The sequence below is a fragment of the Macrotis lagotis genome, chromosome 1, assembly GCF_037893015.1.
Source record: "Macrotis lagotis isolate mMagLag1 chromosome 1, bilby.v1.9.chrom.fasta, whole genome shotgun sequence".
NCBI lineage: Eukaryota > Metazoa > Chordata > Mammalia > Peramelemorphia > Peramelidae > Macrotis > Macrotis lagotis.
This window is the reverse complement of record NC_133658.1, coordinates 855,625,263-855,631,759: the sequence shown is the minus strand read 5'-3', so window position 1 is coordinate 855,631,759 and position 6,497 is coordinate 855,625,263.

The window sequence follows — 6,497 nt, the reverse complement described above, 5'->3', positions numbered from 1 at the left end:
CAAGTAGCCTTCTCAATGTAGGAACTACAGTTTTTTTCACTCAAATGCTTGGAAAACATTTAAACTTTGGAGACTTTCAAGTGTTAAATAAACATTTACTCTCATTGGGCATGCCAGGTAACATAATAGCCAACAGCCCCTACCCTTAGGGAAATTTTGCTTTTTAAAAATAGTTTTCTTCTCCCTCTTGGTTTGTGGTGTGAGTTCTGTGTATTTCCTTAAAGGTTTAAGTCCTTCCATGTCATGGTCAAGGGGAAATTATGAACTTGAAATCAGGCAATTTTAAGATTTCATTCACAGGAATACTTATTTCTCAATGTCTTGTTCTAGTTGCATTTGTCTCATTATATTAATATATAAAAAGGCTATATCAGGAGCATGTAAGCCATTTGATGAGTTTGCAGGGAGATAAGTCTTTTCTTGTGACTCTGATTGTATCTTCCATTGGAGGCCAGGGATATGCTTCTTGGACATCTCCTAGGTCTGGGTATTTATCAATGTACTTACTCTTGGCTAGATTAGAGATGATTTGGTTGGGTTTATCTGTTGTGGGTTTGTAAAGACCTTTGGATCATTCTTATGAATAAAGAATTGATAACTGTGATGGTCTTAACAGAGAAATATCCATAAAGCAAAGCTCAAGCCAGCAACCAGAGACCCAACAGAATCACTGGGGATGGGTCAGGCTATAAAGCTTCATAGTCTCACATTCCCCAATAGCCAATAATTGTAGCCCTAGAGCAAAGGCATGTATTTTCACCCAGTGACCTGGCCTGGGCCCAGTAGAAAAAAGTCAATAGCATTCTGGATGAGTGTTGGAAATTTCTGAACTGTAGTATGCCAAAAGATCCTAGAGCAGGGGGAGCTACAAGGGATTAAGTTACTAAACAATGGTCAAAAATATAAGAACTTTTCCACCTTCGTGATTTATTGAGGTAGTGCTGCTCTGATGGGAAGAGAGCTTACTCTAGCAGTCCCATATCTTTTCCTTCCAGAGGAGTGCACTACCCTAGGATAAGCACCCTAAAGGCAGGAGGCTTATAAAGATCTCTGGAGTGTAACTGGGACTCACCAGCATGTCAATGGGTTGCCTATTTAGCAGCCTTGTTTATTTCCTTCCAGGGTGGCTCCATACTTTTGAGGTGATCCTCCAAACTACAGTAGTATATTGGTTTCTTGAGTGAAGATAGAGCATATCAAAAAAGAGAGGGAAATTATATCAAATTATTTATGGTATAGTGAGTCTTTTATATCACCATTTTCTGTGGAGGAAAATAAAGGTGGTGCTACATCTCATATGCACTATCATCTTGAGTAATTGCATAGGAAATAGGGAGCCTTCTGGAAGAATGAAGAATAAATCAGAGATGGCAACTTGGGGTATCCCCCTAATATTTAACCTAGTTCATGCAAACAGAAATATTAGGTTGCTAGGTCTTGGGTGACATATGAATAGAGCAAAAAATTACAAATCAATTATAAAAGCAGCATTAGGATTATCATTTCGATCACAACCTTCCCTGTGGAACTAGTATTTTGCACTATTTTATCTAAAACCCTATAGTAAAAAAACTGAAGAGCTCTGAGTGCAAATTGAAGTCTAATTTTCTTCACTTTATTTTTCTTGCTTTTTTGCAACATGGTTAATATGGAAATGTTTAGCATGATTTCACACAAATAATTGATATTATATAGTTTTGTTTCTCAATGGGTGGGGATAGGGCTGAAAGGAAGGAGAGAACTTAAAACTCAAATTCTTTAATGTTAAAAATAACTTTAAAAAACCTTTTTGTTACCATTTCTTCCTTCTGTATAGAATTTTGTCTACGCATGTCATGTGTATAGTTATACACACACACACACACACACACACATATATAAATATATATATATATATATATATATAGTTAATTCAACAATTTGATGGATCTATGATCTCATGAAAGGGGGTATTCCTTTTATTGAAGAAGATTTTAATCCATTAAGTGCCCTCTCACTACTGTGTCTTTCCTTCCATAATTCTCAACAAAGGTTCCTCACAATATTGCTGGGAGTTTACTCTTTACCACCTCACTATGCATGGAATCCAATGAAGTATGAGTTATTCATTCTTTTTGTTTTGTTTTAGGTTTTTGGCAAGGCAAATGGGATTGAGTGGCTTACCTGAGGCCACACAACTAGGTAATTATTAAGTGTCTGAGGCTGGATTTGAACCCAGGCACTCCTGACTCCAGGGCTGGTGCTTTATCCACTGCGCCACCTAGCCGCTCCAGAGTTATTCATTCTTGATCTGTTTCTCTCACCTTATGACTGACTCTTCTTTTCTTCTAGCCATATAGCTTGCAGTTGATATTTTTCCTAGAGAATCTCCTCTAAAATTCTTTATTGAGACCATGTCACAACCTTTGTGTGTATCCACCAGGGGCAGCTCCCTTACCTTTTGGGCCATCCTCAGCTTCAGTTCTATGGAGATGGCATTTCATGACAGTCATATGGTATCATATAAATAATATTGATTTTGTTTGGGAGAGAAATTTGAAATTCATAAGCTCTTAGAAAAAGAAAAGACCTTATCTGGTCCAACCCTCTAATTTTATAGATAAGGAAAATGAGGGTCATTAAAATTCTCTGAAAAATTTCCCAAAGGTAACTTTTGTTGATGAGGCATTCGTCCTAATGTTATGACACAGAGCATTAACTCTGAGGAGTTCTATAGTCAAAGTTCATTAGTTATAGTTTTTGCTTTAAATCTGTTTTAGGACTTCTTATGATGGATGCATTTTCTGAGGATAAAATCTGCACATTTTAGTTTCCCATTTCTACCATGGCCAAAAAGTAAATACTTCTTTACTTCTACTTTTTATCATATCAAATCCATACTATCTCATTAGCTTCCTAATAGGTCTTTCTAGCTGTAGGACCTCACTGTTCTGGAACCATCTCATCCATTGTTTAATGGAAGCAATCCAGATTTGATGGAAAGAGAACTGAAGTTAGTGATTGATAGAGGACCTGGGTTCAAATCCTAGTCCTACCACTACCTTTCCAATCTTGGTTAGTTCATTTATCCCTTGTTAAACCTCAGTTTTCTGTGGTGATTAGATAATGTCCAAATCTCTTCTAATTCTTAATTTATATTCCCATTATCCTGTGCTAGCTGAAGTCCCTTCTATTTCGAAAATTCTATCAGTCATACCAATCATTGGGCTGAATGGAGTTTTGGTGAGGATGCTGACACCTGGATATATGTGTTTCCCCCTGCTTAAGAGGGTTGAAGGCAACCCCGACATAGATCAACCCCTCTTATAATACAACCGCACCTGTGATTAGGTGATTTTCCGCACTGCTTTCCTCCTTAGATCAAATACCAATTAGAATAAAAATTCTTACTTACTGTTCTACTTTCTATATTCTAAAGTCTCTTCCAGATCTAAACCTTTTGAACTTCCTCCCCCATCCCACATCCCTCCTTCCAGATCTCATCATCTCTTCCCAGTAGAGAGGTGGCATCATGTGAGATTTGGAGTCAGGAAGACCTAAGTTCAAATCCAACCTCAGATGCTAACTATGACTTTGGGCAAATCAGTAAACTTCTTTTACTGTTCAATCATGTGGTTCAGCTTTTCTGTCCTCATTTGGGGTTTTCTCAACAAAGATACTGGAGTGATTGGCCATTTCCTTTTCATTTTACAGATGAGGAAACTGGAGCAAACTAGTGGCTCAAAGCTAGTTAAGTGACTGAGGCTGGATTTGAATACAGGGAGAAGGATCTTCCAGACTCAAGACCCAGCCTTTTTTCCATTGAACTACTAACTGCCCTCTGTGTATTGGATAGAGAAGAAGAAATACCATGTTGAAGGTTCTGCTACTTCACTCATGCAGTACACCTATGCTCAATATGCTCAGTTCAATCTGCTCTGAATGTGACTTTCAGGTCAGGGCATACTGGCATGGGTGTGTAAACATACAGAGTCAGGAACCCTTTATCTTAATAAGGAGAGTGTAGGACAAAGAGTCCTGGACTTGAAATCATGAATAATCATGATGAATTTCATGATGAATCATGAAATCATGAATAATGAAATAATTAACTTGTTTCCTCATCCAAAAAATGGAAATTTTTAATAATATTCATATTTCCTCTCTCTCACAGAGTTTTTTTTTTAAATCAGGAAGGTACCATGTAATTCTTCAATTATAACAAGAATGTAAATGATTATTTCTAATGCAATCAGAGAAATCCTCCAATCCTTCTTAACAGTTAGGTTGGTGTGTATGTTAACTCACCTAAATTCTATTCTTGACTCTCCTTCTGACTTGCTATGTGACCTGGGCCAGCCACTTAACCTCTTCTGAAGAAAATGAATCATCCCATTCCCCAAGGCCAGATTTTATCTCTGCTTTGTAACAAAGAAAAGTAACAGCTTCAGAAGAGTTGGCTCCAGATGGGGCATTGCACATTCAGTCTGGATCTCTTTCCTGGGCCATTTTGGAGCTATTCTTACTTCAATACAATCTAGGAATAGAGCCGGTAGTTTGTGAATTTCCTGTATAGGACCTAAATGGCATTGCTGAGACTCATGTCCAACAGCTCTTAAATTCAACACTTTAAGAACAATATTCTTTCAATTGCATTATATTGTCCACTTAGAGGTTTCAGGAATCTCCTTCCTGCCGATGACTCTTTAATCTACATGTCCAATCTCAACCTCTCCCTGAGTCACACACACACACACACAAACATGCTCAACTTCCTGTTGATCCTCCCTGCCCAAGATACCCTTGACACCTCAAACTCACTATGTTAAAAAAGAATCTGTCTCTTCTCCCAACTTCCCAACTATTGCCGTCAAGGGGACCTGTAGCACTACCTAGACTCGAAACTTTGGAAGTATCTCTGACACTTCTCTCTCCCTAAACCTTGTCATTCAAAAATTTACTTAATATAATGACCCCATCTTCATGAATTCTCCTTCATCTAGCATTCCCTTTTTTACTTCCATTGCTAATTCAAATATTAGATACTCAAATGGCTCTGCCATCAATTCAAGAATTTCCAGCAATGATGCCAATTATAAACCATCTAAGACTGTTTATCATATGTAACTCTTACTCATGTATTGACATTGACATTGGGTTGACCTAATGTGATAGAATCTGTGATTTTTTTTATTCCAATTGGTATTAATTCCAATACATTCTAATTTATACCAATTGGTATTGATAAGCTTAATATAATTCCATAGGCATAGTAATTCTTCTGTGTACTAGACCCTAGAGTTGTGAACTGCAGATTTTAAATTCACTTGCTTAATTTCTATAATAATAAATATAATAAACTAGTAACTAAAGGATCTCCACCCTTGTTTTTGTCTCATTATGGCGACCAAGCCCAGCATGGTAGAGATGACTCAATGACATCAGAAGTCCTCCAGCTATTTTTGTTGCTGTCCATCCCTCATCATATCTCTATTGGGATTAGTTGTCCATATGTAATGCCTGACATAGAGCCATTCCTCATGAGGTGGTCCATTCTACTTTGGGATAGTTTGAATTGTTTTTTTTTTTAGGTTTTTGCAAGGCAAATGGGGTTAAGTGGCTTGCCCAAGGCCACACAGCTAGGTAATTTGAAGTGTCTGAGGCCAGTTTTGAACCCAGGTATTCCTGACTCCAGGGCCGGTGCTCTACCCACTGCACCACCTAGCCACCCCTGATAGTTTGAATTGTTAAGGAGTTATTTTATAGGAAGTCTCACTACAAATTTCACCATTTGCTTCTGGTTCTGCCTTCTGAGGTCAAGAAGAACAAAATCAATGCTTGAAGATAAATCTTCCCTTCTCCAGACCAAAACATTCCTAGTTCCTTTAACCAATCATTCTATGGAATGGCCTCTATTTTCCTAATGATACTTTTTTGAACTTTCTTCAGTTTGTCACTATCTTCCTAAAATCAAACATCTCAGAACAGACATAGATGTGCTGTGACCAAACAGAATGGCAAATAGAACCATCACATTTCTCATTCTGAACATCAAACTCTTCTTCATGCTGCTATATGTCAGATTAGATTTAGGACAACTATGTTATGCTATTGACTCATTCTGAGCTTATTTCCCCACTAATGTTTCTAGAATTTTAAAAACCTAACCCTAGCAGTCCCATCTGGTATTTGTAGTTAATTTATTGAACCTAAATATAAGACTTAACATTTATTATTAGGAAATTTCATCTCATTGAATGTGTCCCTTTATTTCAGCCTATCATGAGTATTTTAAATCCTTACTCTATCATTCACCTTCTGAACTACAAATTGAAAAAATCTGTCACTTTTCAAATATTGTTAGTCAAACTGCCTCCCCTAGAGTTATCACTTTCACTTCCTCACCATTTCCAAACTAAACTCTCCTCAAAAGACACCCTGTGCTTTGATTGGCCAGGTTTAGCTCATCAGACACCACAGCATTTCCCTGATATCTTTAGCCATGCCACCCACCACTC